Source organism: Mesocricetus auratus, unplaced genomic scaffold (assembly GCF_017639785.1).
Source record: "Mesocricetus auratus isolate SY011 unplaced genomic scaffold, BCM_Maur_2.0 Super-Scaffold_100010, whole genome shotgun sequence".
Taxonomy (NCBI): domain Eukaryota; kingdom Metazoa; phylum Chordata; class Mammalia; order Rodentia; family Cricetidae; genus Mesocricetus; species Mesocricetus auratus.
Window position 1 is genome coordinate 18,359,358 of NW_024429194.1, and position 7,441 is coordinate 18,366,798.

Here is a 7,441-nt window from a genome sequence, read left to right on the forward strand (position 1 = left end):
AGATTCCCAGGGTCAAGTGCAGATCCAAGTCACCCAACATGGGGCTCCAAAGGGGAGTGGAATCCAGATAAGTGCTTCCTGCAGCTCAACTTCCCCTCTGCGGTGCAGGCCCAGAATGTGGAAAGGGAAGCCTGTAGCCCATGTGGCGGGAGCACCACTACCTCGGGCTGACTGTTGACACCTCCCACTCTGAGGGACACAGGCCTGTGGAGAGGAGTCCTTGCAAGCTGGGTGGGGCCTCTGGATGGGAAAAGAAGGGGATGGGTAAAGATGAAGAAGACACAGCAAGAATCATCTACAAGTAGCCCAAAGTGAGCCTTCCAGCACCTGGAAAAGAACAGCAAGAAACAGCTTAAAAAGAGCAACTGGGTGACCGGAAACCAGCAGAAACGCAAACTTCAGGAGTGAGCGACACGGAACACAGCCAATCAGGAGCCCTGGATGTAAAACAGATGCTCACAGTAAAAGGAAAGCCAGCGATGGTAAAACACTAGACCAGTGGTTCTCAACCTGTGGGTCATGACCCCTTTGGGAGGTTGAACAACCTTTCACTGGGGTCTCCTAAGACCATCGGAAAACACAGATATTTGCATTATGATTCATAACAGTAGAAAATTACAGTTATGAAGTAGCAACTTAAATAAGTTTATGGTTGGAGGTCACCTCAGCATGAGGAACCGTGGTAAAGGGTCCCAGCATTAGAAAGGCTGAGAACACTGTTCTAGACCACACATGGAGAGGTACTGCGGAAGATGGGGACGGACATTCCCAAGATCCAGTGCGAACCAACCCAAGCTGAAGCATGACAGAGACCCTTGGGATGGACTGCTCAGCCTCCTCCAGGGCTTCAGTAGAGAAGAGGGGGAAACGGAGGCTCCGGTGTCTCCAGACTGGAGTAACATGGACGGCAGACAGAGCCCGCACCCCACCAGACAGGCACGGCAACTCCAGTTCCACACAGAGCATGTGAGACGTCTTCTGGGAGTCGGCACGTGGCCGTGGAAACACGAGGAAAGCTACATGGAGCGCCTTCCTGATTTGGGAAGGGCTGCGGGTGTTTTGGGGCTGCATTTTAGGGAAAGAACATCCAAACAGTAGCATGTCTAGAAAAGTCACAAAGGACAGCCACGCTGGATGAAAGATAACATAAGAAGAGGAAATTATTTCCATTATTCTAGTGTTCACCATCACTATAAATGGGTTTAGATTTCTGTACAAAAGTTGACATCATAAACCCAACTTTTCTCTCCTAAGTACAAGGACACAAAACAAATGACGGAAACAAGAGGGTGTTTATTATTATTATTATTATTTACAGAGGAGTAAAGGGAGGCTGTGTATCAGGACAAGCGAGACAGATCTAAGGCCGCTATGCTCACAGGCTCCCTGGACAGTAATGGGGTGACAACCCAGCTCCGACTCTCAGGGTTTACAGCTGCTCTCATCCTCCACGCCAAGTCTGCCGTATTCACGGGGACCACGATACAAGCTGAGGAAGCAGCCTGCATCTGAGGTACTGGGGGTCAGGCCACCAGAGACCTCCTGCTCCTTCTGAGGAAGATGCCCCACGCCACTGCCCAGACGGCTGGAGGGAGACGGAAGTGTGTCAAGGGGTGACCCTCTCCCCACCGTGTGACGCAAAGGGCAAGTCATGGTTGTGTGTATATTGTCCAGACACAAACAGGCCAGCGTGAAGGCTGTGCTGAGACTCAGCAGGTGGAAGGCAGTCAGCTGAGGAGGCCAGGGCTGGAGTAGAGGCCAGGGCTGGAGGAGTAGAGGCCAGGGCTGGAGTAGAGGCCAGGGCTGGAGTAGAGGCCAGGGCTGGAGTAGAGGTCAGGGCTGGAGTAGAGGTCAGGGCTGAAGTTAGAGGCCAGGGCTGGAGTAGAGTCTGACTGAGGAAGGTACAAACAGGTGTGTCCCGGGGAGATCCCTGAGCTGGCCACATTTCACTTTTTTTCACTTCTGGTCTTTCCAGGATTCACCCCCCCACCCCCCGCCTTAACTCTTCTCCTTGAATCAAGGCAGATCTGACGAGCTGTGTTGTCCTGCTCGGCGTCTTTTAGGACATTTGACAGAATTCTAGGATCTCAGAACAGAGCCCTTACCGGCAGCTGCCGCTGCTGCACAGAGGCCTTTAGCCTCCATCTTCCGTTCTGAGCATGGGCAGAAAGACCAGGCTGGGAGCCACACGGTGTGAGCTTCAGCTCACATTTAGCATGGAATTTTAAGGCAGATTTCTCAGTGTAGGAATGCTGCTTGTGGGCAGGCAGCACGAGTAGACATAGGGCCCAAAAAAGTTGGTTCTCTGACGGAGCTGGAGACTGTCCAGGTTCAGATGCCCAGCCTGTTTGAGGCCATCAGCCTGCCACTGGCCTCACTCCATTTCATGGAAGTGAGACCTCCTCCCAACACACGGGAGACATACATAATACTTGTTCTGACTGATGTTATGTCAACTTAACATACAAACTGGAGTTATTGAAAGGAAGGAACCTCAACTGAGAGGCTTCCATAAGCTCTAGCTATAATGTATTTTCTTAATCAGTGATTGGTGGGGAAGGGCCCAGACAACTGTGGGTGGGTCCATCCCTGGGCTGGTGGTCCTGGGTCTGTAAGAAAGCAGGCTGAGCAAGCCATTGGGGAGCAAGCCGGTAAGCAGCACCCTCCACGGCCTCTGCATCAGCTCCTGCCTCCTGGTTCCAGCCCCGCTTGAGATCCTGTCCTGACCTCCTTTAATGATGAACAATATGGAACATGTTCAACATGAACAATATGCAATAAGGAAGTGTAAGCAAAATTAACCATCCCTTTATATCTTGCCTTTTGGTCGTGGTGTTTCGTCACAGCAATAGAAACCTAAGACAATACTTGAGCCATCTTATGTGCTGAAACACCCATGTAACTATTTAAACCCTGTGTGTGAGTGGGTTCGGAAGGGCTTTTCAAAGGGTCATGCCTCTCTTGGCTGGGGACGCGCGGGCAGAGGCCAGCCTTCCTTGTGGGGCGCATTGCCCCGGTGGCTGGAGTGTGAGGTCACCTGCAACGGCTGAGCCATTTCCTGTGAAATCAGGACACGGGCAAGCCAGGCACCCGGCTGTGTCTCTTGTAAGCAGACCCCTGGCTCCTTCCTCTTCCCTCAGGCTTACTGACCAGCCTCCTCTTCTGGGCTCCTGCCTCCATACATTCTACCATCTGCCCACTCTGACTTAGGTACGGCTGCTTTCTGGACCATTGCAGGCATCTCAGCGGGTGGGTGCCTGAGGTTTGTGAGAGGGGTCCTTTTAGCCCTGATAATTGGCAGCTGTGTTCCTGAGTCCCTGACTTGTATTAATTGCTCTCATTGGAGCCAAGAGCAGCAGTCTGGGACTAGGCTATGATGAGCGGTTGGCATCTCAACGGTTCTTGGGAACGTGACTTGAGTGCCACCATTCAGTGCTGACCTACAGCGACCCCTCCCATAACGCTTGCTTGCCCTGGCCCGTCTAGGTGCTACCCATCCTCAGCAGAGAAACCAGCAAAAGTTTCCAGGACCGAGGGGGACTGAGGGCATTCTAAGCAGCTGGCAGCACTCTGAGTATTTAGGTGATAGGTCAGTGTGACTCTTCCCAGGGCCATAAAAAAACCTGCTTAGAGCCAACCATAGCGCTGAACTTCGACAGCTACGATCTCCAAGACTTTGGGGTCTCTTGGCCAGTCTTCCCCAGACCCTGGGAACTTGGCCAGAACTGAGGGCAGTTGATTTTAGTATTATACCACCCTGGACCCTTTCTTCATCCTCTGAGGATGCTGTGGAATCAGAAACCAGCCTTTCAGATGAGGTGTATGAGGTGACAGCCCTGGGTGAGGGAGGGGCATGCCTGCCACCATCACATAGTGCTGCCGAGCCACAGCTGAGCTGTCCCCGAGAAGTCAAAGAGGCACAAGCAGTCCCAGAGTAAGCGAAGACTCTCCCAATGCTTGACACTTTCAAAGACAGGTTCCACTGGCTTCCAGCCTCTGACTGGGTGGGTCAGCACAGGATCATGGGAGCCAGGCACCCTTTGCCAAGGAGTCTGCATCTGTTCATGAATGCTACCTCCTTCCCGTGGCAGAATGCAGACAGTCAGCATCTGGGTCTCAGGCATGGTTCAGGGACAGCTCCGTCACCAGCTGTTTCAGGGTTCCACCCTGGATGCACGCTCCTCTGAATGTGTGTGTCTCAGGGGTCACAGTCCCGGGACTGCAAGGCTCTTCACGGTTCCAGGCAATGATGCTCTGGACTGAGTCTAAAATCTAGACAGACACACCAGGCCCTCAGCAGCAATCAAGGCACTGGTATTTGCAGCTTACTCAACCAACAGACCCCTCCCAGAGCTTGAGCACACCCCATAGCTCAGCTGATGGCCTGTGTGGCAGCACAGACTGCCAAGACTAAACAGAAGTCCAGGTGACAGACCCTGGAGAGGCTGGGACACAGTGGGAACGCTTAGCAGGTACTCACCCCACCCCCATCTGTCCCTCTCCTGCCTGTTTTAACTTCTTCATTTCAGCAGTATGTGTATTCATTTACATGTGAGAAAGAAACGCCCCACTTGTAGTGAAAGTGAAGCAGTTTGGGTTTGTTTTGTTTTAGACCATGTAAAGTCAGATAGCAGCTTATGAAGCCTAACCCTTCCCCCATCATTTACATAATCACATAATCTGGAGGGTACACTCTCTCCTGTCACCTGGGTCTTCCTTCCCTCAGTGGCTTATGTCTCTCTTTTGCTCAAAAAAAGTCCATGTTTTACAGTTTGGCTGTGAATAACCTTCGAGTTTGGGTCAGTAGGATAACTGGGCTGGCAGGCATTAGTGGGCTCCACTGTTTTCTGTTTGTAGCTGGACTAAGTTGGCTCAAGGCAACTTTAAAAATGAACCAGAAGATACTATTTCTAGTATCTTCCTCCACTATAGGATCTTGAGGAAGGCACTCAGGTCTTCAGGCTGCCAGCAGGCACCTTTACCTATCAAGCTGCCACACTGGCTTCTAGGAATGTTTCCACTTTGACATAACAAGAGATTCTAGGCTTTGGCAAACATCAGCCCTGCACCGCCCCTTGGCGCTTTAGCCCTGTACAGACCTTTCTCTGAACTCTGATTCTGTGTGGAAACGGTGATTCAGGGGCCACTGTCTGGACATACCCACAGTTGTTAGCCCCTGTCTGGACATACTCACAGTTGTTAGCCTCTGTCTGGACATACCCACACTTGTTAGACACTGTCTGGACATACCCACAGTTGTTAGCCTCTGTCTGGACATACACACAGTTGTTAGCCTCTGTCTGGACATACACACAGTTGTTAGCCTCTCTGGACATACACACAGTTGTTAGCCTCTGTCTGGACATACACATAGTTGTTAGCCTCTGTCTGGAAATATCCACAGTTGTTAGCCTCTGTCTGGACATACACACAGTTGTTAGCCCCTGTCTGGACATACTCACAGTTGTTAGCCTCTCTGGACATACACACAGTTGTTAGCCCCTGTCTGGACATACCCACAGTTGTTAGCCTCTCTGGACATACAAACAGTTGTTAGCCTCTGTCTGGACATACACACAGTTGTTAGCCTCTGTCTGGACATACACACAGTTGTTAGCCCCTGTCTGGACATACCCACAGTTGTTATCCCCTGTCTGGACATACCCACAGTTGTTAGACACTGTCTGGATATACCCACAGTTGTTATCCCCTGTCTGGACATACACACAGTTGTTAGCCTCTGTCTGGACATACCCACAGTTGTTAGCCTCTGTCTGGACATACACACAGTTGTTAGACACTGTCTGGACATTCCCACAGTTGTTAGCCTCTGTCTGGACATACCCACACTTGTTAGACACTGTCTGGACATACCCATAGTTGTTAGCCTCTGTCTGGACATACACACAGTTTAGCCTCTGTCTGGACATACCCACAGTTGTTAGCCTCTGTCTGGACATACAAACAGTTGTTAACCTCTGTCTGGACATACACACAGTTGTTAGCCTCTGTCTGGACATACCCACAGTTGTTATCCCCTGTCTGTACATACCCACAGTTGTTAGCCTCTCTGGACATACAAACAGTTGTTAGCCTCTGTCTGGACATACCCACAGTTGTTAGCCCCTGTCTGGACATACCCACAGTTGTTAGACACTGTCTGGACATACCCACAGTTGTTAGACACTGTCTGGATATACCCACAGTTGTTATCCCCTGTCTGGACATACACACAGTTGTTAGCCTCTGTCTGGACATACCCACAGTTGTTAGCCTCTGTCTGGACATACACACAGTTGTTAGCCTCTCTGGACATACACACAGTTGTTAGCCTCTGTCTGGACATACACATAGTTGTTAGCCTCTGTCTGGAAATATCCACAGTTGTTAGCCTCTGTCTGGACATACACACAGTTGTTAGCCCCTGTCTGGACATACCCACAGTTGTTAGCCTCTCTGGACATACCCACAGTTGTTAGCCCATGTCTGGACATACCCACAGTTGTTAGCCTCTCTGGACATACAAACAGTTGTTAGCCTCTGTCTGGACATACACACAGTTGTTAGCCTCTGTCTGGACATACACACAGTTGTTAGCCCCTGTCTGGACATACCCACAGTTGTTAGACACTGTCTGGACATACCCACAGTTGTTAGACACTGTCTGGATATACCCACAGTTGTTATCCCCTGTCTGGACATACACACGGTTGTTAGCCTCTGTCTGGACATACCCACAGTTGTTAGCCTCTGTCTGGACATACACACAGTTGTTAGCCTCTGTCTGGACATACCCACAGTTGTTATCCCCTGTCTGTACATACCCACAGTTGTTAGCCTCTCTGGACATACAAACAGTTGTTAGCCTCTGTCTGGACATACCCACAGTTGTTAGACACTGTCTGGACATACCCACAGTTGTTAGACACTGTCTGGATATACCCACAGTTGTTATCCCCTGTCTGGACATACACACAGTTGTTAGCCTCTGTCTGGACATACCCACAGTTGTTAGCCTCTGTCTGGACATACACACAGTTGTTAGACACTGTCTGGACATTCCCACAGTTGTTAGCCTCTGTCTGGACATACCCACACTTGTTAGACACTGTCTGGACATACCCACAGTTGTTAGACACTGTCTGGACATACACACAGTTTAGCCTCTGTCTGGACACACCCACAGTTGTTAGCCTCTGTCTGGACATACAAACAGTTGTTAACTTCTGTCTGGACATACACACAGTTGTTAGCCTCTGTCTGGACATACCCACAGTTGTTATCCCCTGTCTGTACATACCCACAGTTGTTAGCCTCTCTGGACATACAAACAGTTGTTAGCCTCTGTCTGGACATACCCACAGTTGTTAGCCCCTGTCTGGACATACCCACAGTTGTTAGCCCCTGTCTGGATATACAGCCCTGTGTGGCAGCACAGACT